Source organism: Phyllostomus discolor, chromosome 2 (assembly GCF_004126475.2).
Source record: "Phyllostomus discolor isolate MPI-MPIP mPhyDis1 chromosome 2, mPhyDis1.pri.v3, whole genome shotgun sequence".
Lineage (NCBI taxonomy): Eukaryota > Metazoa > Chordata > Mammalia > Chiroptera > Phyllostomidae > Phyllostomus > Phyllostomus discolor.
In genome coordinates, this window is record NC_040904.2 from 106,112,616 (window position 1) to 106,135,246 (window position 22,631).

At 43.6% G+C, this 22,631-nt stretch overlaps 1 protein-coding gene and 1 long non-coding RNA gene across 2 annotated transcripts in view; one reads left to right on the forward strand and one right to left on the reverse strand.

Moving 5' to 3' along the window:
• Positions 1 to 22,631, reverse strand: part of LOC118498914 — a 27,365-nt gene continuing 4,734 nt past the window's right edge. Inside the window, exons 3-4 of the long non-coding RNA XR_004901406.1 lie at positions 10,311 to 10,314; positions 1 to 148 (exon numbers count right to left, since the gene is read on the reverse strand). This is a non-coding gene — a long non-coding RNA (uncharacterized LOC118498914). The remainder of the gene's footprint in view (positions 149 to 10,310; positions 10,315 to 22,631) is intronic.
• The window catches only part of NRROS (negative regulator of reactive oxygen species), a 27,476-nt gene continuing 16,678 nt past the window's right edge, over positions 11,834 to 22,631 (forward strand). The window contains exon 1 of the mRNA XM_028505239.2: positions 11,834 to 11,913. The gene's annotated coding sequence lies outside the window, so the exon portion shown is untranslated. The remainder of the gene's footprint in view (positions 11,914 to 22,631) is intronic.

Consider the following 22,631-nt stretch of genomic DNA (forward strand, 5'->3'; position numbering starts at 1 on the left):
GGGAGAGAGAGAGAGAGATGTCGATTTGTTATTCCACTTCTTTATGCATTCATTGGTTGATTCTTGTATGTGCCCTCATCAGGGATCAAACTCGCAATCTTGGCGTATCAGGATGATGCTCTAACCAACTGAGCTATGTGGCCAGGGCCTCAAAATCTTCAAAACCCTAAAAAAAAAACCCATTCAAACATGTGTTAAAGGGGGAGTTCAACAGCAGTGGAAAATTTTTACTTTGAAAAGCTATATATATATATATATACACATAGAGAGAGAAAGAGAGAGAGAACACTTAACAGCTACAAAGAGAAACCACCAATTCAATGGTAAAAATGCTATGTCATTCTGGCACTTAGTATAATGTTTTCAAGCATTAAGACCTTGGTAGTTATTCTAATATTCCATCTGCTCTAGATTGCAGTAGTTAGGAAATGATATGTTTTACATAAATGTATTTTCCAGAGAGTATCAATTTAAGCAATAACTTTTTCATTCTGACTTTTAAAATATACTTAAACAAATTATATACTTCCCTTTCTTATATAAGAAACTGAGCTACAGATTTTGTTCTTTTTTCCCCCTAATTTTATTTTTACATAGAAACTTTGTTGAGCTATAACTCAATTATAGAACACATACTAAGTGTATAATTCAATGTCTTTTTAAAAGCATATTCACAGACTTGTACAACCATCACCATAACCAATTTTAGAACATTTTCATTACTTCAAAAGGAAACTCCATACCCTTACCAGTCTTTCCCCAGCTTCCCCCAAACCTAGACCTAGGTAACCACTAATCTTTTTGTTTCTACTGACTTGTCTCTTCTAGATTCTTTATATAAATAGAATCATATAATACATGGTCTATTGTCATTGACTTCTTTCACTTAAAATGTTTTCAAGGTTTCATTGTGTTGTAGTATGTATCAGTACTTCATTTTTTACAACTTATTTATTTATATGTAGAGAGAAGGAAAGGGAGGGAGAAAGAGAGAGAGAGAAACATAGATGTGTGAGGCATATCTCTATAGGTTGCCTCTCTTGCACCCCCAACTGGGGACGTGGCCTGAAACCCAGGCATGTGCCCTAACTGGTAATCAAACTGGTGACCTTTTGGTTCACAGGTTGGCATTCAATCCACTGAGCCACACCAGCCAGGACAGTACTCCATTTTTTAAAAAATATATTTTATTGATTATGCTATTACAGTTGTCCCATTTCTGCCCCTTCACTCCCCTCCACCCTGTACACCCTCTCCCACCCACATTCCCCCACCTTTAGTTCATGTCCATGTGTCATACTCATAAGTTCTTTAGCTTCTACATTTCCTATACTATTCTTGCCCTCCCCCTGTCTATTTTCTACCTACCATCTATGCTACTTATTCTCTGTACCTCTCCCCCCTCTCTCCTCCTCCCACTCCCCTGTTGCTAACCCTCCATGTGGTCTCCATTTCTGTGGTTCTGTTCCTGGTCTAGTTGTTTGCTTAGTTTGTTTTTGTTTTTGTTTTAGGTGTGGTTGTTAATAATTGTGAGTTTGCTGTCATTTTACTATACATGTTTTTTATCTTCTTTTTCTTAGATAAGTCCCTTTAACATTTCATATAATAAGGGCTTGGTGATGATGAACTCCTTTCACTTGACCTTATCTGAGAAGCACTTTGTCTGCCCTTCCATTCTAAATGAAAGCTTTGCTGGAGAGAGTAATCTTCAATGTAGGTCCTTGCCTTTCATGGCTTGGAATATTTCTTTCCAGCCCCTTCTTGCCCGTAAGGTCTCTTTTGAGAAATCAGCTGACAGTCTGATGGGAACTCCTTTGTAGGTAGTAGGTAACTGCCTCCTTATCTCTTGCTGCTTCTAGGATTCTCTCCTTCATTTTTACCTTGGCTAATGTAATTATGATGTGCCTTGGTGTGTTCCTCCTTGGGTCCAACTTCTTTGGGACTCTCTAAGCTTCCTGGACTTCCTGGAAGTCTATTTCCTTAGCCAGCATGGGGAAGTCCTCCTTTATTATTTGTTCAAATAACTTTTCCACTTGTTGCTCTTCCTCTTCCCCTTCTGGTACCCCTATAACTTGGATGTTGGAACATTTAAAGATATCCTGGAGGTTCCTAAGCCTCTACTCATTTTTTTGAATTCTTGTTTCTTCATTCTTTTCTGTTTGGTTGTTTCTTTCTTCCTTCTGGTCCACTCCATTGATTTGAGTCCCAGTGTTCTTCCCCTCACTATTGGTTCCCTGTACATTTTCCTTTATTTCACTTAGCATAGCCTTCATTTTTCATCTAATTTGCAACCAAATTCAACCAATTCTGTGAGCATTCTGATCACCAATGCTTTGAACTATGTATCTGATAGGTTGGCTATCTCATGATTACTTAGGTGTATTTTTTTCTGGAGCTTTGATCTGTTCTTTCGTTTGGGCCATTTTTTTTTTTGTCTTGACACACCTGCTATGTAGTGAGGGGCAGAGCCTTAGGTGTTCACCAGGGTGGGGTAACCCGCAACTCTGGGTTGTGATGCTGTATGTAGGGGAGGGGTTCGAGAGGGAACAATGGCGCTTGCTCCGCTCTCTGCCAGGTTTCAGTCACTTCTGCCACTTCCCCCAAGCAAACTGGGCCCTTCTGGCGCTGATTCCCATGTGGGTGGGTTTGTGTATGTTCTAGGACCCTGCGGGTCTCTCCAACGAACTCTCCTGCGAGGATGGGAATCTCTCCCTGCACGTCAACCCCCCACAGGTGTTTTCAGTTGGTGTTTTGAGGCTTTATTTCCCTGCGCTGGGGCCCTGGATTGCAACGTCTTCTTGCTCCCCAGTTTCGCCTGGTTTGTCTGCATGTGAATGTGGGACTGCCCGGTTTTGCAAGCCACTTTGCGTGCCCAGCCCCTCCACAATCCGCTGCCTTGCTGGGCCCGCCCGCTGCCACCTTGCGAGCCTGGGGTCCACCAGCCACCACTTTGCCATGACCCATCTCTGCCCGACTCTGCCCCTCCTATTGGTCTGGATGAATATGTCTACTTTCACTCCTTGGGCACTGGACTTACACACAGTTCAATTTTATGTCAGTACTGGTTATTATTTTGTTTCTAAATTGTTGTTGTCCTTATTTTAGTAGTGCGAGGAGGCACAGTGTGTCTACCTACACCTCCATCTTGGCCAGAAGTCCAGTACTTCATTATTTTTAAGGCTGAAGAATAGTCCATTGTATATGTTTTGTTTATCCATTCATTCCTAAATGGATATTTGAATTGTTTACACTTTTTGGCTATCATGAATAATGCTGCTATGAACATTCATGTACAGGTTTTGGTATAGACATATATTTTTTATTTCTTTGGGGTACCTAGGAATTGAATGTCTGGGTTGTATGATACCACTATGTTTAACCTTTTGAGAAACTGCCAAACTGTTTTCCAAAGTTCCTGCACCATTCGAAATTCCTACAATAGTGTATTAGTACTCATTGTTTTTCTTTTTGTTTTTTAATTGTAGCTGTCTGTGAGTATGAAATAGTATCTCACTGTGGTTTTGATTTGCATTTCCCTGTTGACAAATTATGTTGAGCATCTTTCCATGTGCTTATTGTCCACTCGTATATCTTCTGGAGAAGTATGTATTCACATCCTTTGCCTATTTTTTTATCGGAGTATTTGTCTTTTTATTATTGAGTTGTAGAAATTTTCTATAGAAGTTAGTCAGTTCTTGATGACTGAGAGCCTTCTTATGATCATCAATGACTGAGGTTCACTATGCTACAGTGGAAAACTTATGCGTCCTAGATCCCATGCTGGGCTGTCAGCCCTAAATGAAAAGGCAACCCAATGCTGTTGGGAAGAACTAAAAAAAAAAACCCAGTTACATGACCCTGTCCTCGTATATTTATATCTAGAATTTTTTTAAACCTTTTTTTATTAAAGATTTTATTTATTTATTTTTAGAGAGGGAAGGGAGGGAGAGGGAGGGGGAGAGAGAGACAGAGAGAGAGAGAAACATCAATGTGCGGTTGCTGGGGGTTCTGGCCTGCAACCCAGGAATGTACCCTGGCTGGGAATCGAACCTGGGACACTTTGGTTCCCAGCCCGCACTCAATCCACTGAGCTATGCCAGGCAGGGATATCTATAATTTTTTCTTAGTTTCTCTGCTATCACCCCTTGTTTTCACAGTTCTAAGTATTTATCATTACTCTAGGAAGAGGTGGAAGGTAACTCAGCTTATCCCACAAATGAGGTGCTTGGGCATTGAGATAGCTTTCTTTTTTCTCTTTTCTTTTCTTTTCTTTTCTTTTCTTTTCTTTTCTTTTGAGACAGCTTTCTTGTGTGTCTTGGGTAATTATAGTTACCAGCAATCTGATTTCTGATAGAATTTAGATGGCATTTTGCATAACTAGAGATAATAAGTTGAATAGGATGTGATTAATTGGGGTGGCTTTGGGAAGTGAGTTTTCAGGGAAATCCTCCAGTGGATAGTGTCAGTAACCTGGGAGAGAGGAGGAGATTCCCATAGGTGAGAATCTGGAAGATGTGCATGGAAAATGCATCGTTGGTTCGACTGATCTGGTAACTGTGGCTAGAAGCAATGAACAAAAAGAATCTCCTACAAAGTAGTAAAAGGTCTAAATTCAGCTTTTGAACTTACTGCTAGGCTGCTAATAATTGGTCCTGATAGGTCAATCTTCTTCTGGTTTCCTGATGTGAGAGAAAAAAAAAACAAACCAAGATCACTCCTCCTTGTTTCCTGCCTTACCAGCCTCCCCCCTCTAACAACCCCACCCTGCCCTGGGCTTGTGGCTAAACTGCCCAACTGCCAATTAAAACCCACAATTCCCAGCATGCCTTGCACACCCAGAAGCCCCAGTCCCCACCATTCATTCTGCTCCCCACCTGAAAGTGGCTCCAGCAAATCACCTTCAAGATACAGGGCACCCACTGCAGGGCCTCTCTCTCTCTGGAGGCCTCTCGCCTCTGCCTCCTTTGACTGTGGCTGAACCTGCTACCACTTGACAGCAAACCACATTTGACAGGAACAGGGAGGGTGACGGGGCCCACTGCCCCAAGCCTCTACTAAATCAACAAGGTAGTGCTCACTTTCCTCCCACAGCAAGGACTCCTCTTTCCTCCTCCGGTGGCCTTATCCCTGACTTACAGATCTTCTGGGGGTAGGTGAATATGAAATGATCATAGGAGTTTTTGACCTGTGTTTTGTGACAGTTTGCACCTTGCCCCACTGCCAAGACCTCTCTGGTCTCAGTCACCAACACTTCCTCCTCTTCCCCGGACACTCCCTCACTTCTAAGGAAATGCTCCTTGTCCTACAGCTGACCTCCAGGCCTGCACCCTTCCATGAGGAGGAATCTCACCACACTGTTTTGCTCCTTTCACCTCCCTGAGCAGCCAGAACTTTGCCTCATGGCTGTGCCTTTCTGATACCATTCTAGAGTGTCACAGCTGCTGGGAGACACTGCTGTGAGAGAAGCCAGCTTCAAAAGGGTTTTTTTTTTTTTGAGGGGGTGAGTTTGGCACAAACTCATTTGGTTACAAAACATGACCTGAACTGACAAAAGCCTCTTTTGTCCACTTTTTCTTTTGTTCACTTAATGTGAATATTCATGTTTGTTGCCAAAATATTTGTGTTGATTTTGGAGTGTTGGTTCTAGACTTTGTTGGAGGAATTATGTAATATATGGTATATGTAAATCATGAAAAATTGTGATTTTTGAGACACTTTTACACCCAAATTATAGGGTAAGGTTTTTTGGACCTGTTCTATAATGCCACACAAAACAGGGCATGATAATTAACTATTAGACATCCAAGTGACAGAATAATATGAAACAAATCAAAATCATGTCCATGAAAATTTAAGGACCTAGAAAAACAATTCCAATTATTGTTATAAACTATCTATGTAAACTTACAAAAGAGCATATGGAATCTGACCTCAACTTTATTTAAAAATATTACATATGTATTCAAAAACCTTGGAATGCAATATACCATAAAGTTAACAGTGAGTTGTTTCTGTACTGTGGGTCTGTGGTTGATTTTCTTCTTTCAAGCCCTTTCAGTATCTATGTAATACTTTTTTAAAAGATTTTATTTATTTATTTTTAGAAGGAGAGGGAGGGAGGGAGATAGGGAGAGAGAGAGAAACATCGATGTGTGAGAGAAACTTCAATTGGTTGCCTCTTGAACACCCCCAACAGGGGACCTGGCCCACAACCTAGGCACGTGCCCTGACTGGGAATCAGACTGGCACTCTTTTGGTTCTCAGGCCAGTGCTCAATCCACTGAGCCACACCAGCCAGGGCTATGTAATTCTTTTGTAATGAGAAGAAAAAAATTTTAAACCCATAGTTGTCGTTACTAAAAATAAGTTGGTATTGACCCTTTCTAATGTATGGCCTTGGGCAAAACATATAATCAATATGAGCCCAATTTTCTCTTCTGGAAATTGAGTATGTACCTGGACTTTCTCCTCTAGCAGGCCTGGGCTGCCCACTGTCTTATATAGCAGTGCAGACCAAGAGTTTCCCACACATTGCCTGCTATTTCACAAGTGGGTCCTTGTAAACAAGGATGACCAATAACCCTTTCTGGTCTGTCTTTCCCTCCCCCATCACATTGCCTTGGCTTCCACCACTCACAGAGACTTTGCCACTTTGTCAAGGCTAACCCCACTTAAGCACTTGATTCCATTTCTACTCAACTCTCTCTGACCTGTTCTGCCAAGGAAAATGGATATATTTATATGGCACTTCACATTTTACAAAAGATACTCACATATTGATCCTTCCCTTCATGACCTTGCCTCTCGAAACTGCAGCTGTCTCTCCCTATGTTTATTTCTATACCCCTGGTCACTAATTAACGAACACCTGGCAACCTGACTGTCTATTCTAGACACTGAGATATATCAGCGAATAAACAAATTTCCTTCCCTCAAATGCACACAGTCTAGTTGGGGAGGCAGACAAGTAGCAAGTAAGTATATAATAATACATCAAGCAGTGACATGAATAAAAAACATTGTGAAGAAAAAGAAAGTAATGGGTGTGTGCACTATTTTAGATGGTGCAGTCAGGGAAGGCTTCTTTGAGGAGGTGACAATTGAGCAGAGGCCTAAAGCAAGTTAGGGAGTGAATTGTTTAGATATCTGGGGGACAGGAGAGCATCCTTGACCTAGAAAAGAACAAATGACAAAAGCTCTGAGACAAAAGTCAACTTGGCTTAAATGAGGAGTTGCTGCTTAAATGAGGATGTCATGCTTTGGGTGGAGTGAGGAGGAAAGTGGTAGGCATGAAATCGGAAAGAGCAGATCATGCAGAGCCTTGAGACCATGGTAAGGATTTGTGTTTATATTTGTCAATTATGAAAAAGGAGTTCTTAATGGCCAACCATTTTTTCTGAGTTCTTAACCTCTCCAATTGCTCTAGAGCAAGTGACAGATTCTTGTTTCATTTAAGAATCCTTTGCTGGGCCCTGACTGGTGTGGCTCAGTGGATTGAGTGCTGGCCTGTGAACCAAAGGGTCGCTGGTTTGATTCTCAGTCAGGGCACATACCTGGATTGTGGGCTAGGTCCCCAGTCGGGGGTGCATGAGAGGTAACCACTTATTGATGTTTCTCTCCCTTTCTCTCTCCCTTTCCCTCTCTCTATAAATAAAATCTTTTAAAAAAAGAATAGAATAGAAAAGAAAGAAAGAAATCTTTGCTGGGCACCCTCTAGGTGCTAGATTAGGTATTGCTGAGAACACATACAAATGTGAACAAATCACACTGCTTCCCAGCCAAGACTCACTGCCCTAGAGGAAAGGCAGAACTATCACCTATGAACAATGTTGCACCTTTGGGCAACACTGGACAAAACCATAAACAAAGTCCCAGTGGGACACAAAGAGATGCCATCATCTCTTTTACAGTCTCTCCTCCTTGATGTGTCCTTATCACAAGTCATCATCTTACTTATCTCTTCTTCAGTCTTCAACCCCACACCCAGTCCCACCTCATGAAGATCCAGTTCAGATGCCACCTCTTCCAGCGAGCTTTCCTTGAAATCTCCCATCAGTTGTGCTCTCTTTTCCCCAAGACTTTCCCATCCCCTTGTTCCTGTTTTTCCACTATCCCTTTCCATTTTTCCCTGAACTGAATGGTGGTTAGTTATATGTGTCCCTTCCCCTGGAGGTCCCACTGCCAGTCACGCCCTGGTACCGACTGGATACTTCTATAAGCATCTTGTTATCTTTGTACAACACAAAATCGTTGATCATATGTTGATTACTATCAGTGTTTTACAGGAAAGGAAGAGGCATTGCCCCCACAGAGTCAGTCACTGGAACTAGTGCCTGAGGGAGGCCATGGGCTTCTCCTGGAAGAGCTCTGTGAACTGCCTGGGCAACAGGATTTGAGACCCAGTTCTCTCCTGCCAATGGTTAGAGAAGAGGACTAAAGGGCAGGAAGGACCTTTAGACAAGCCACCCTCACTTGCCCTCAGTCTTTGCATTCACCCCTCAGCTTTTCCACAGCTGGCATCATGAGGGGTTGAGTAGTACCAGTGTGGGTGGTGGCCTCTCCTCTTTAGGTTTTTTGATTTTTGGTTCTTAAAAACTACATCCCAAATGAGGGAAATGAAACTACTAAAGACTCTCCCCCAGCAACCAGCTGACGTGGGGCAAGAGAATGATTCCCAGTTAAAGCCCCAAAGGAAATCCCCTCCCTGTTATGTGCTGAGGCTGGAGAAGTGGGGGAGTCACTAGTTCACTGCTTGGCTAGGCCCAGCCACCAAGGTGAAGGGCCAGATGAAAGGACTGCCCTGGCTGTGGCCAGGGGCGGAGAACCCAAGGCAGAGCAGGGAACACTGCAGCTGAGAGCTGGAGGGCCAACATCTTAGACCTAGAGCACACTGCTCGTTCCAGAGGTAGACCCGCCACCGCATTGTTAGTGTGGAAGTAAAAGATGCTACGTACTAAACCTGATGAGCTCAGGGGTGGCCATGCAGGTGGACTTTACAAACTCATAGGATGGCCTGAACATAAAAATTCCTAACCAAAGTGAGTCATGGCAGGTAGTCACATCCTAGACCTTTAGCTTCCTTGACAAAGGTCAGTCTTTACCTTAAGTAAGCCTGTCTATTGTCTTTTTGCATCTAAGAATACATGCCTGTGGAATGTCAGAGTAATCCCCTTTTTCAAGCCCCTCAGAGGGCAACCTTACAACAGAGCATGAGATCACAGAACCCCTCATTGTTATCTTGTTCCCCACATATGATCTCTATGTGCCGTAAATATTGTTAACTATCCTCAACCCACCAGTGTAAAAGCAGTGTGTGTCTCTTCGTTTTACTCTTTATCCAATCTCAGATTTCCCCAATTTCCTTTATACCATCCCCTTAATCTACCAGCAATGGATTTTATGTAACCCTCTTTTTGCCTCCCCCTTTGATTCTCGTGTATAAAATAAGCTGTAAAACTCTTATTCTCCATAACATTTTCTCAATCCACTGAGATTTTGCTTCCTAGTAGTTGTTGTCAGTTTGGCTCAAATAAACTCATAAAAAATCTCTGCATCAGAATGCCTTACATTGACTTCAGGTACAATGAACTGTCCTCTCACAGACCCAGCTAGAGGAAATAAACTGGCCCTCGTTTCTCTCTTTGGAAACTTGGCCTACTTTGCCCTCACCTCACCCCACCCCCACTCCAAATGTCTCCCTTCACAATCTCTGCTGCAGACCTCCCCACCCCTCAATCCTGAATAGTGTTTCATTTTTTTGCGAGCCTGAGACCTCCTACCAGTGACAAACTACTATAAATTTTAGTTTAGGAGGGAAAAAAACTCAGAGGGGACTGGGCAGTATACTTTTTGTAATAACACATGACCCCTTCCCTCAAGATGTTTTTAGTGTAATTGAAGAAACATGACAAAAATCCTAAAAGTTAAATCACAATACAAGAGATGTCATGAAGCCAGTGGATATTGTGGACCTTTGGTACCATGTGTTCAGAGGAAGGGGTTGAGGCTTTGTGAGGGAAAGGGAGCCCAAGCCATGCCTTCGGGGTGAGGAGGGTTGTGGTAGGCAAAAAGAGGCCATTCCAAGCAAGGGATCCTTCTGACAGAGGAAGTACAGAGTGGGGAGCATTTGTTCTGTGTTTAGGGAAATTATGAGCAGATAGGACTAGATGGACTAGATGGACCACAGTGGACCGCAATACAAAGAGGCTGGCAAGGTCTGGCTGAGTCTTTGTCCTCTAGCTGGGAACTGCCCTGCTCCTTGCATTTGCCTCAGATCTCCTCAGAGACCCTGATGTGCTGCTGCTTGACACTAAACTTGGCTTGAGTAGGGGATGGGTACAAATTTCCCAATCCATGGAGCACGTTCAAAGAAAGAGGCACACTGTCCCCCAGACTCTTACCATCCCGTGAAGGGATGCACCATGGGTTATGTTTTAGAGGAAGTGCCCAGATCCCTTTTGCCTTGTGCTGCATGGTTAGAAGAACCGCAGCCCCCAACCAAGTTGGAAAAATCCTGAACTGTGTAGTCCGGTTTACAGCCTTGTTGGCATGAAAAGTCTTCTGTTTTCGGTTGTAAATCAACATTGGTTTTGGCTGTAAGTCTTAGGTCCCCCTTGCTGAGCCAGCTTACTGATAGCAGGTGAGCTGTTGGTGCTGTGAGCCAACAAACTCACTTGGCCCCACACATCCATCAAGACCACTGGTTTTCTAAGTTTTTTTTTCTTAAAGGGTAACAGCTGCCTTTCTCAAAAGAAATTCTATAGAGAACCTCAATGTACAAAAACATATAAAAGTGGAATCTCTTGGGATAAGGAGGGGATAGAGCAGACAATTTGCTGGATGTTTGGAGCAGGAAGGACTTGCTCCTATTCTTTTAGGATGGACATGCCAAGGATAACAAGGCAATACAGAATCACAAATCAACAGGGAACAAGAGATGCGAACCAACCCTCCAGGACACGTTGAGTCCCCAGATCTGATGGAAGAGAGCAGAACTGCAGGTCCCTTCTCTGGCTCTGCTAGCACTGTGTCCACATGACCCATTCAGCGTGCAGCCGACTCTGTCTGCATCGTACCTCCTCCACCAGATGGTAAGCTCCTTGAGAGCAGGAGTTAAGAAATAATGCGTATAAAGCTTTTAGCATAGTGTCTGGTACCCTTTTGACGGTGGTTATTATTAATTTGATTATTATTTTTTAAATTTTTGGCAAGAGGTAGCCGGGGATTTTGTATACATCAGGTACAAAAATTTATCCAAGCGGTTTATGACCAGTAAGTTTATGGCATTCTGACAGTCCACCACAAAGCAATTTCCATTTCTATTCTTTTCTTGATGTGCTGGACACATAAAAGGAAATTATTAATAAAGACTAGCTGACTCAATGGCTTTGTCAAAAGATGGACTTTCTCCTGGGTGGAAAACTTTTCTTACGCATTTCCAAAGTCTGCCCCAGATTGATCCTTGGACATAACCTTGGAGAAGAGTTTTTTGGGTCAGCAGAGCCCACAGGCAGGGCCCTCCCAGCTCACCACCCCTCAAAATCTCCAAGGAGAGAAAGCTGGTGAAGCCTTGGCTAGCACTGCTGGGGTGGGGGTGGGGCAGAAAAATAGCTGCTCTCCTTCGTGACTAACCCAGCAGGTAGTCCTGCGGCCACCGTTTCCCGCTGGCTGCCCTCTCCCTTCCCCCTCACCATCCACCCGCGGGGCAGTTCCTTCTCCCATGCGAAGTCTGATCTCTGTGAGTGCTGAGTCGCAGAGTAGCTAGCTCTCCATGTGACTTCAGTTTCCGTCAGTTCCTTCCGCAAGTGCAAAAATAATCTGATGCTCCAGAGAGAGGAGGCCGCCCAACTCTCAAGGAGGCCGGGGCCCCGGGAGAGGATGCACCCGGAGGAGCCGCCTGGGCCTGCGGGAGCCGTGAGTATTTCCTGTGTGGTGGGCAGCCGCCACCCTTCTCGAGGTGGGCAAACGCGAGCTAGGTTGGGTGGTAGGTCAGCGTCCCTGGTCCAGGTGTGGGACTGTTCAGGAGGCTGTGGCTTGCTGTATTCAAGCTCCACCGCTTTTGTGCCCAGTGTAGCGGCTCCAGCTCTGGGTAGGCGGAACAGGTCCCTGTAGGAGCACCCAGAGCTGAACAAGGTGGTATGGTGTAGTGGAAACAAGGGCTTCGGATTCCTGGTTTAAGGGTTTGATTTCTGGCTTTGTGGGGAGGATTTCTGAGTGTCAGTTTCTTCATCTGCAAAATGGAAACAATCATGCTTCCTCCTGGTTTGGGTGAATGGATGCAGTAAGACTACTGTGTGAGCACTCAGCATGCTTGATGCTTGAATCTTCTTTCCTGCCCTACAACTGAACTAAGAATCACCATGTTCCAGATGAAGATGCTGATACTCATTGACAGCCACACATACTTACACATGTGTCCCATGTGCAGGCCCATTCAAGGTGTTGGGGACAGAGCCATGAAGAAGACAGGCAAAGCCCCTTCCCCACGTAGTGTTCTTGGGAAATCTACTAGGGTTCTGTTACTTGGACCAACACCTAGGAAGTGTCAGAGGGAGACTAAGTTCCAGGCCTGTCTGATCCCCTGTTCAGTGAGTGCTCTTTTTCAGCCCTCACGGCCTCTCCATGTGGGCTGGATTCTGGAGGGCTCAGTATATATTCCCGTGCACTCAGGAGCTGACATAAGTGAGGAGCTGTTGACCAGGTTCCATACTGCTTGCTCTCAGAATGGGCTGCCAGCTCACTTGGTCCCTGAGAGAAGTTGACCACGTGCCCAGCAGTGGCTGGGTCTCAAGGAGGCCGAGGCAAGATCCTAAGGACGGACCTCCTGGATAGGGCTGGTCTCAGGTGCTGCACTTCCAGGAAAAGTGAGGGGACCCCAATGGAGGTTTCTTCTGTGATGGGTACAGGCTACTATGGGTTTGGACAGTAGAAATATTTTGTTTATAGAGTTGGTCTTCTGAGGTCCCCTATGCTCCCTTCACCCAGGCTGCGCTGCACAGATTATTTCTGTGGATGTTTATGGATTGCTGTATTTTATTGCCCTGAGACTTATTTATTCGCCTCACACACCCCACAGCATTTTACACGTATGTCTGAGAGTTCCTAGAGGGAATTATAGAATCATGGGCCCAGGAAAAAAAAATAGAGAAAGCTCAACTCCTGACTTTAAGTTAAAAGAAAAAAACAACAACCAAAAAATGAAAACCTGTTTCACAAAGAAGGGCCTTTCATCTAATGGGTGTTCTCATGGGAACCTCATGAAAACCCATATAGACCTGATCCCACATAGTGTTTCAACCCATCACCCAAGAGCAGGAGCCTCCCAAACAGATAGCAGGCTGCTGGTGTCTTTGTCCTGGGTCCCATGTTAGGTATATATGTCCCTGGTTTTTTGTTGTCAGGGAAGACAGACACCAGTACTGATTGTAATCTGTATTCTGGCTGCAGTGTATATCCATGCCACAAGGTGTAAACCAGACTCCTGGATGGACCAAATGCACCTCACACCGTACTCAGATCCACATTATAACCACATAAATTAGGGAAGGGGAGGATTTCAACCATGAATGAAAAACATTATCTTTCTCAGGACATGCTTGTTGCATGCTCAGTGATGCTCACTGATGTGTACACACATTAGTGACAAATATTTTTTGCCTTTAGTAAAATTTCTTTATTATACTCATTTCCCTACTCTCCCCAAACAATGTCACCATTGAACAAATTGTCATGGCTCAATGTGTGGAAGGCTCTGGACTATGTTAAATGACCATCTCTGAACCTCAGAGAATCAAGGGGAGAGAAAAAAGGACATTGATACTTGTATTTTATCAAGCCTCACAAGTAACTGTAAGTTTGAGTTTAGGGTCTTTTAGTTGACAATGACAAAAACCCAATTAACTTGGCTGCAGAAAAAAACAAAACCAAAACAAAACCCTGGCTGGTGTGGCTCAGTTGGCTGGAGTGTCATCCCATAACTGAAGGGTTGCAGGTTCAATTCCCAGTCAGGGCACAGACCTAGGTTGCAGGTTCGGTCTCTGGTTCTGGCTCATACAATCCCTGGTTTGGGTGCATATAGGAAGCAACCATTCAATGTTCCTCTCTCACACTGATGTTTTGCTCTTTCTCTCTTCCTCCCTCTCTAAAAGCAAGGAAAAAATGTCCTTGTGTGAGGATTAAAAAGAATTAAAAAGCAGATTTTTTAAAATCCTCACCTGAGGACATTCCCCCCTTGCTTTTAGAGAGAGAAGAAGGGAGAAAGAAACATCGATGTGAGAGAGAAGCATCGATTGGTTGCCTTCCATGTGCACCTGGACCAGGGATTTTCTGCACCTGGGCTAAACGTATGTGCCCAGACAGGGGACCGAACTCACAAACTAGGTATGTGCCCTGACCAGGAATCAAATCACAGCTCTTCAGTTATGGGATGATGCTCCAACCAAGTGAGCCACTCCACTCAGGTAGATTGTTTCAAATAACCAAAAAGTCTATGGAAAATAGCTTGAGGTGTGGCTTGATCCAGGTGTTCAAACATTGCTAGGAACCCATCTATCTCCATGCCTCAGTATTGCTTTCTTCTGCGTAGGCTTCATTATCAGGCAGACCCTAAAGTTTGTGGCCAAGATGGGTGCCTGCAGCTTCAAGCTTAATTGCCACCAGTGTGGTATCTGAAGTAGGAAGAGAAGCCTCTTCCTCAAATAGTTCTAGCAACAGTCCTTGGGTTGATTCTCACGGCTTCTGTGAACCCATTACAAACCAATCACTGTGGTTGGGGAAACAGGAGGTTCCAGTGGGTCCAGCCTTGTTCTTAGCCCTTGGATCCAGGAGTTAAGGTCAAACTCAACCAAACATGTACTTCTTAAGGGTTGGTTGCATGACAATGTAAATTTGTACTTAACACTACACTTAAAATACACTTAAAATGGTTAAGATGGTAAATGTTATGTTGTGTCTATTTACCACAATTAAAAATTAAAATAATAAATAAAGAAAAGAAAGGAAGGGGTGGTTTCCTCAAAAGGGAATTAAGGAATTGTTATCAGAAAGAGAAATGAATGTGGGTAGGCAAAACCAACTGATCTCCAGAGCAAATGGAGTCAGGTGCTGAGGCTAAACCACATGTATCTTCTCACTTTAATGCATGAGTGGTTTCAGACTGAACAAGGGAATAAAGGAGGAAGTAGAGACCTGTCATGGTTCTCACCAGCGAGATGGGCAAGAAGAACAGGGCTGGTACCCATAATGGGCTAAATATGGCTACAAAGCCCTGAGAACACAGGGACCCCCTACTTCCATGTTCAATCCAGAAGTTTGCTTTGGTCAGGTGCTGTGCCATGTGCCCTAAGTAACTTTCTGTTGCCAAGGAAGAAAGAGAAGAATGGGGAGGGGGTTTCTGCTCAGGAGATGGCACTGGGGCTCTGTCTTTTCACCCTGGCTCTTCTCAAGCAGGGCCTACGTGGCTGAGGCAGCCCAGCACCCACACAGACAGCAGGGACTCATCTTGGAGTACACATCGTGTTCTCCAGTAACCTGATGTCACTCCATTTTAGATGTCAGGCTGGAAACTAGCTCCTCTCGATCCTCCCTACTGTCAGTCCTCTCCCAGTACAGCCATGATCCCTCAGGTTTTTCCTCCCTTTCCAGTGTCTCTTCTTGGTGGTCCCACCAGACACCAAGGCTGAGCTCTTTCCCTCAGCCTGCATGGTCAGTGGCAAGTGGGTCTTTCCCTGTCTAACCCTGGGCCACCTCCTTCAGCTTCAGATATGTTAATGGCCTCCCTGTCACTGCCCAGCCTGGTACCCTGAGATCTCCTCATGGGACTCCCCACAATGGCCTTTCTCTTGTTCTAGGTTCTTGCACCCTCCCTCAGGTCCCTAAACTGAAGCTTCCCAGTATTCCTAGCTTCATCTTAGCTAGTAATACTGACTTCTTATTTTCTTCTAAATCCCCAGTTTTCCTAGGCTTTCTAACTTCTTTTGCAGAACCTCCAAAGGCCCTCATCCTTGTCATAGTTTCACTTCTTAGTGTTGACAGGTTGCTCCATCTCCACAGAAGAGCATGGCCCCATGAACACTCAGGGGTGCTATTCAGAATATCAGACACCATATTGTACAGGCACTGACCAATCAGAATGGGCATTTGCATTAACAGCAAGGTCCCAGAGGCCCCTGCTGAATCAGGTGTTACCTCCTTGGTTGCTGGATCATGGTGGGGACCTTGGGAGTTTTAAAGGATGGCCAGGCAGCTAAGGTGGGGCATACCCATGAGGTAGCTATTTACCAATAAATATATACCTATGCAACCCAGCTGAATTCATTAAATGTATATTCCTCTCAGACAGGTGCACATTGAACATCTCCTACCTGGGCCAAAAGTCATATTTGGTTTTGACTTCACTGTCTACAAACTATGTGACCTGAGAAATTCACTTTGGCTTTTTCAAGTCTTGGGTTTTCTTATCTGTGTAATGGAGATAATAAGCAGGGACTAGAATATGGATACTTGTACAGTAATGTTTATAGCAGCTTTACTTACTGTGACCAAAAGGTAGAAACAGCCCAGCTGTCCATTGACAGGTGAATACATAAATGAAATGTGGTATATACATATAATGGAATATTATCCAGCCATAAAAAGGAATGAAATTCTGATATGTGCGATAACATGGAGTGGCCTTGAAAGCATTATGCTAAATTAAATAAACCAGACACAAAAGGTCAGATCTTACATGATTCTACTTGTATGAGATACCTAGAAGAGACAAATGTATAGTAAAGAAAGAATAGTGGTTACCAGGGGCTGAAGGGAAGGAAGAGTGAATGGGCAGTTGTGTTTAATAGGCACAGAGTTTCAGTTTGGGGCAATGAAAAAGTGCTGGAGATGGACAATGGAGAGGTTGTACAACAATGTGAATGTACTTAATGCTCCTGGAAGGGGGTTAAAATGTTAAATTATATGCATCTTTTGCCACAATAAAAAAAAGGCAAATAATGCCTACCATGTAGAGCTATGTTATGAATATTAAATGAGATCAAATGCCTGTAAGAAGCCTTTGCAACCTCAAGTACTATTATCATTATTAACCAACAGCATTAAGTTATAATCCAATTATCTTTGATTCATTCAAGGATTCCCTAAAAATCATTATTTTGGGGATAGAAGGCAATATTCTTCTATGAATTCAAATAAGTTTTAGAGAAAAAAATAGCTTTAGAAGAGTCACCTTGCCAGTACAATTTGAGGGATCTTGAAAGTTCAAAATTATCTCCCCTACCATCCAGAAACTACACTCTGAAATTTTGTTATTTTTTATCATTATCTATATAAAAGTCCATTAAAGTATAGTGCATAAAAGAGGAGGTCAGTAATTTGCACTTTAGTGTGAACTGCTTTTCTCCTAATTTTGGCTGAAAATAGTAAGATGGTGGTTACCAAATCTTTTTTTATTTTTTACAGGACAGAAATATTTTCCCCAAATAAAACACCTGAGTTTGCAATCTGAAGTTTAGATTAAGTTAATTAAATTGAACCAGAAGACTGAAAATGTAGAAACTTTTTTTAAGTTAAATCACTTGATATGCATTCTGAAGTATTCAGGAGAAGTATACTGATGACTGCAATCTGCTTTGAAATGCATCAAAAACATAAGATGGATGGATGGTTAAAAGGATAAATGGAGCCCTGGCTGGTATTGCCCAGTGGATTGAGCACTGGCGAGCAAACCAAAGAGTCACCAGTTCAATTCTCAGTCAGGGCACCTGCCTGGGTTGTGGGCTGGGTTCCCAGTGGAGGCGTGTGAAAGGCAACCACACACTGATGTTTCTCTCCCTCTCTTTCTGCCTCCCTTCCCCTCTCTCTGAAAATAAATAAATAAAATCTTTTAAAAAAAATATAGATGGATAGACATGTGGTAAAAACTAGTAAAAAGTTAACAGTAAAATCTACATAATGGATGTATGAGTGATCACTGTCACATTCTTTCAACTATGCAATATGTTTAAAAATTTTTAAATAAAAAGGAGGAAAGTTAAATCACTGACAGTAGCTGCTCATATTCATTTTCATTAACATAAAAATCAAATAGCTAAAAATCTCCCATAAGCACTGTAACTATCTATATTATACTAGTGTATTACATGCATTATGAACTATTAGGCTGTGATAAGGAGGTGACACATGCACTGGGTTTTGGACAGTTGGAGAAGAAAGGGAAAAGGGCCTTTCCCACAGAGGGAACAGGGTGTGAAAATGCATGATTTAGTCAAGGACAACAAGCATCCTGGGTGACTGGGGTTTGTGGTATTGAAGTTGAGCTTTACTGGGCTCAACCATAGACTGTTTGAATTGCTTCTCTGACATGGGAGAGTCTCAATTTACCACATGTAACATGGGGATGATATTTACCTGTGAGGGTTTTGTGAGAACCCTATTATGTGTAAAGCATCTGGCGTAGCATTTATCCCAAGGTGAGCACTCCATAAACATCAGCTCTTACAATTAAGGGTCTGGAAAGCAATCTGGGATCTTGAGTACTATTCCATTTGGCTGGTCAGTAATCAGGAATCCATATCATTTACTTTCTCAGTTGTACTCTTTCTCAAGAACCAAGGTTGAAGGAGTGGGTAGGGGGGATATATATCCACTCTGGGCAATAAGCCTTGGTTATCACCTATCACCCCTTTCTTCCCCATAGTCTCCCACATCCCAAAGTTCACACTTTGCAGCTCACACAAATGGGAGAAAGTGCTGCAACGCTTCTGTTTTATTTATTTCAACACCAGCTCCTCGTTTGCACAGAGGAACTCTGCCTTTCCTTTAATTCTGGTACTACATGGCTTACTAATGAAATCTGTAACATTTCCTTATATTGACAAAGCTTTTTCACATACATTTCTCGTTCAGTCTCAACACACCCTCTGAGGTTGGCAGGTCAGGTATTATTGTCATCAAGGGCCACCACTGGGATGAAGGGACCAAAGAGAACAAACCCACGACACTGAAAACAAATGGCAAGTTTGGTTGGGTGCCTATCCACAGATATGTGGGTGTCATGTATACAAAAGTGACACCACAGAACTACCACCAGCCATATAAGAGCAAGTTGTTAATCTCCCCAGGGGAGCATATTTGTCTTTTTAAGACCTGTGGCTAGATGCAGCTTGTGGCCATGGATTAAAACTAATGAAATGACCTCTATTGGTCCTAAGGGCTGACCCTGACCACAGAGGGAAGCCAGCTGACTCGTTTGTAGCCCTGAGGAGACACAGTAGGCAGGGTAGTGCTCAAAGAGGCACTCCACACACTGACTGCCCAAGGGAGGGAGAGCCGCTGTGGCCTCCAACCTCCCCCTAGGAAGACACAGAATCTCCACCATTCCCATACAAGACTCTTCTCACAAGGCTGGGTGGAGCCCTGGGGTAGGAACAGCACTTGGAAACCATTACACTGCATTCCCTGTGGCACCTTGTTCATATCATTTCATCTCTCTAGCCTGACTATTCTCACCTCCAATATAGTGGTAGGTAGTCCTTTCAGGAATGCTACATAAAGGACACATGGACCAAACCAAGGGGGGTGTGGAATCAAGGGAGGGAGGCGGGGATGGCTAGGGTGATGGGGAGAGAAGCAGGGGAAAGGCAGGCAACTGTACTTGAGCAACAATACAATTTTTAAAAATGGAAAAAAAAAAAGAAATGCTACAGTTCTTCCCCAAAAGATGGTCAGTTACTAAATTTGAATGATAATGCATTTGCCAGAAGACATATGTGATTGGAACTGTTCTTTCTCACACAAATTCCCAGGACCATATATTTAAGGACAATTCCAACAAGTTTAGAAGACCACAACTCCTGACTGATTTGTGCAGGCTAAAGGGGGGACCAACTCCTAGAAGCAAATGTCAAGGGACCCCAATACCAGTGGGACAACCAGCCACTTAGAAAGCAGTGAGCTCCCATCCTGGGTGTGTTGAAGAATAGGCAGTTTGACAACCTGTTGGGGATAAAGACATTGTAATAATGACAAAGAATATTGTTTGAGCATTCTTTTAAAATGTGTCTGAATACAGTAACAACCTTGCAACACGAGCATTATGGTTCCCATTTTACTGGGGAGGAAACTGAGGGCAAACAGTTGGGTGGTGTTCCCCAGGTTAGAGCCAGGCTTGGAACCTGTTCCATGTGTTCCTTCAGCCTGGTCTCTTCCTTCACCTTTTACTGCCTCCTTTCCAGGGGTTGGGCTAAGAACATGCAACCCCAAATCTAAATCCTTGGACCCTAAAAAAGGAAAGTAATACCCATAATAAAAATTATTTTAGTTTTTCCCCAGAATTTTTAAAAATTATATTGACTATGCTATTACAGTTGTTCTGATTTTTCCCCCTTTGCACCCCTCCGCTCCACCCAGGACCCCCTACTCCCTCAGGCAATGCCCCTACCATTGTTCATGTCCATGCCTATAAGTGTTTTGGCTACTCCATTTCCTATACTATACTTTACATCCCCATGGCTAGTCTGTAACCACCTATTTGTACTTCTTACTCCCCTCACCTCTTCACCCATTTTCTCTTTGCTGTCTCTCATATGGCAACCTGGTAACTGATTTCTTTCCTCTTGCTTTTAAGAGTCTCTATCTTTAACCTTTGACCTTTTAATTATTATGTGCCTTGGAGTGGGACTCTTTGCAGCCATCATAACTAGGACTCTGTTCTTCCTGGACTTGTATATCTATTTCCTTCACCAAAATAGGGGAAGTTTTCTTACACTGTTTTTTTCAGATTTCCAATTTTTTGCTCTTTCTCTTCTCCTTCTGGCACCCCATCATGTGAATGTTGATGCACTTGAAGTTGTCCCAGAGGCTCCTTACACTGTCCATGTTTTCTTATATTCTTTTTCCTTCTTGTTGTTTTGATTGGTTGATTTTTGCTTCCTTATGTTCCAAATCATTGATTTGATTCTTGGCTTCACCCACTCTACTATTGTTTCCCTGTAAATTGTTCTTTATTTCAATTAGTGTATCCTTCATTTCTGACTGAGTCTTTTTTATGCTGCTGAGGTCCTCACTAAGTTCCTGTAGCATCCTTATAACCAGTGTTTTGAACTCTGCATCTGATAGATTGCCTATCTCCATTTTGTTTAGCTCTTTTTCTGGAGTTTTGATCCAGATGAGTTCTTTCATTTGGGCAATGTTTCTTTGTCTCCTCCTTTTGGCAGACTTTCTGTGTTTGTTTCTATGTATTAAGTAGAGCTACTATGACTCCACGTCCTGGTAGCATGGTCCCATGTAGTAGTTGTGTCTTGTAGGGTCCAGTGGCACAGCCTCTGTTATTACCCAAGCTCGGTACTTGAGGTATGCCCTTCATGTGGGCTGACTATGCCCTCCTCTTGTAGTTGAGCCTTGGTTGCTGTTGGAAGGTCAACGGGAGGAATTTACCCCAGCCAGTCAGCTGCAAGGATTGGCTGTGACCACTGACCACCAACCTCCACCCTCTGTGGAGGATCAACTGTGCAGGGGCAGGGTGGTGGTACTTCAGTGTGGTTTGTAGCTGTCTACTGGGTGTGTTGGCCTTGGGGTTTTCTGGGTGGTACAGACCAGGGTAAACCCCCATCTGTGTTTTGCCAGGGGCACCCTTCCTGAGCTACAAAGCAATCTTAGATGGCTGATACTTGTGCTTGGCTTGGAGATTAGGGGAGAAGCCAAACTGTGACTCTAATCTGGCTGCTGCTAGGGCGCACTGAAGCCTGCTATTGCTTATTTGATAGGATTTAGGAGCCAAGACCAGCTATTCTTATGGAAAAGCAGCTTGGGTGAGCGAGTAAGTTGGGTAGGATTGAGCCTCTGTGGATCTCCAAGGTGGGTCACACTGGGTTAGCCAGGTTGATGGAGATTCAGATGTAGCACCAGCCCACTGGCTCTGTCGGGGGAGGACTCAGCAGAGGGACCATGGCCTCTGCTCACCCCAATGCCAGACACTTCAGTCTCTCCCTGTATAACACTGGTGTCCTTCAAGGTGCTACCCCAGTGCTAAAGTTCAGGGGAAATGAGTCTGAGTAGGTGAGTCCATGTGTGAGTTCCCCAAGAGGAACTGCTTAGTGCTCTAGCAGCCTCCTCCACTGACTCAATCCCCTGCTGGTTTTTGCAGCCAGAAGTTATGGGGGCTTATCTTCCTGGCACTGGAATCCAGGGCTTGGGGACCTGGTGTGAGTCTGGGACTCCTCACTCCTGAGATATGCCTCCTGAATTTTTATCCATGTGGGTGTGGGGCCAGCCTGTTCGGCATCTGATGTGGTTTCTTCAATTCCACAGTTGTCAGACTTCCATTCAACTAGATTTCTGACATTCCTGAGTGATGGTTGTTCTAGATTTTAGTTGCAATTTTGATGTGGTTGTGCAGAGAGGTGAGCCATATCGGCCTATGTTGCCATCTTGATTGGAAGCCTATCAAAACTTATTTTAGTCATTAGCCAATGATATTTTGTTCTTCCATTAACTCCAAACATGACTGTTATAAGCATACTCAGAATAATTTCAATCTAAATACCTATAAGAAATTCTCTGTTTCAGTAGATTGATTCTATTATTTTAAAACTTGTTTTAATACAGTAATTGAAGTGGGTTGTTAGAAAATTAGAAAA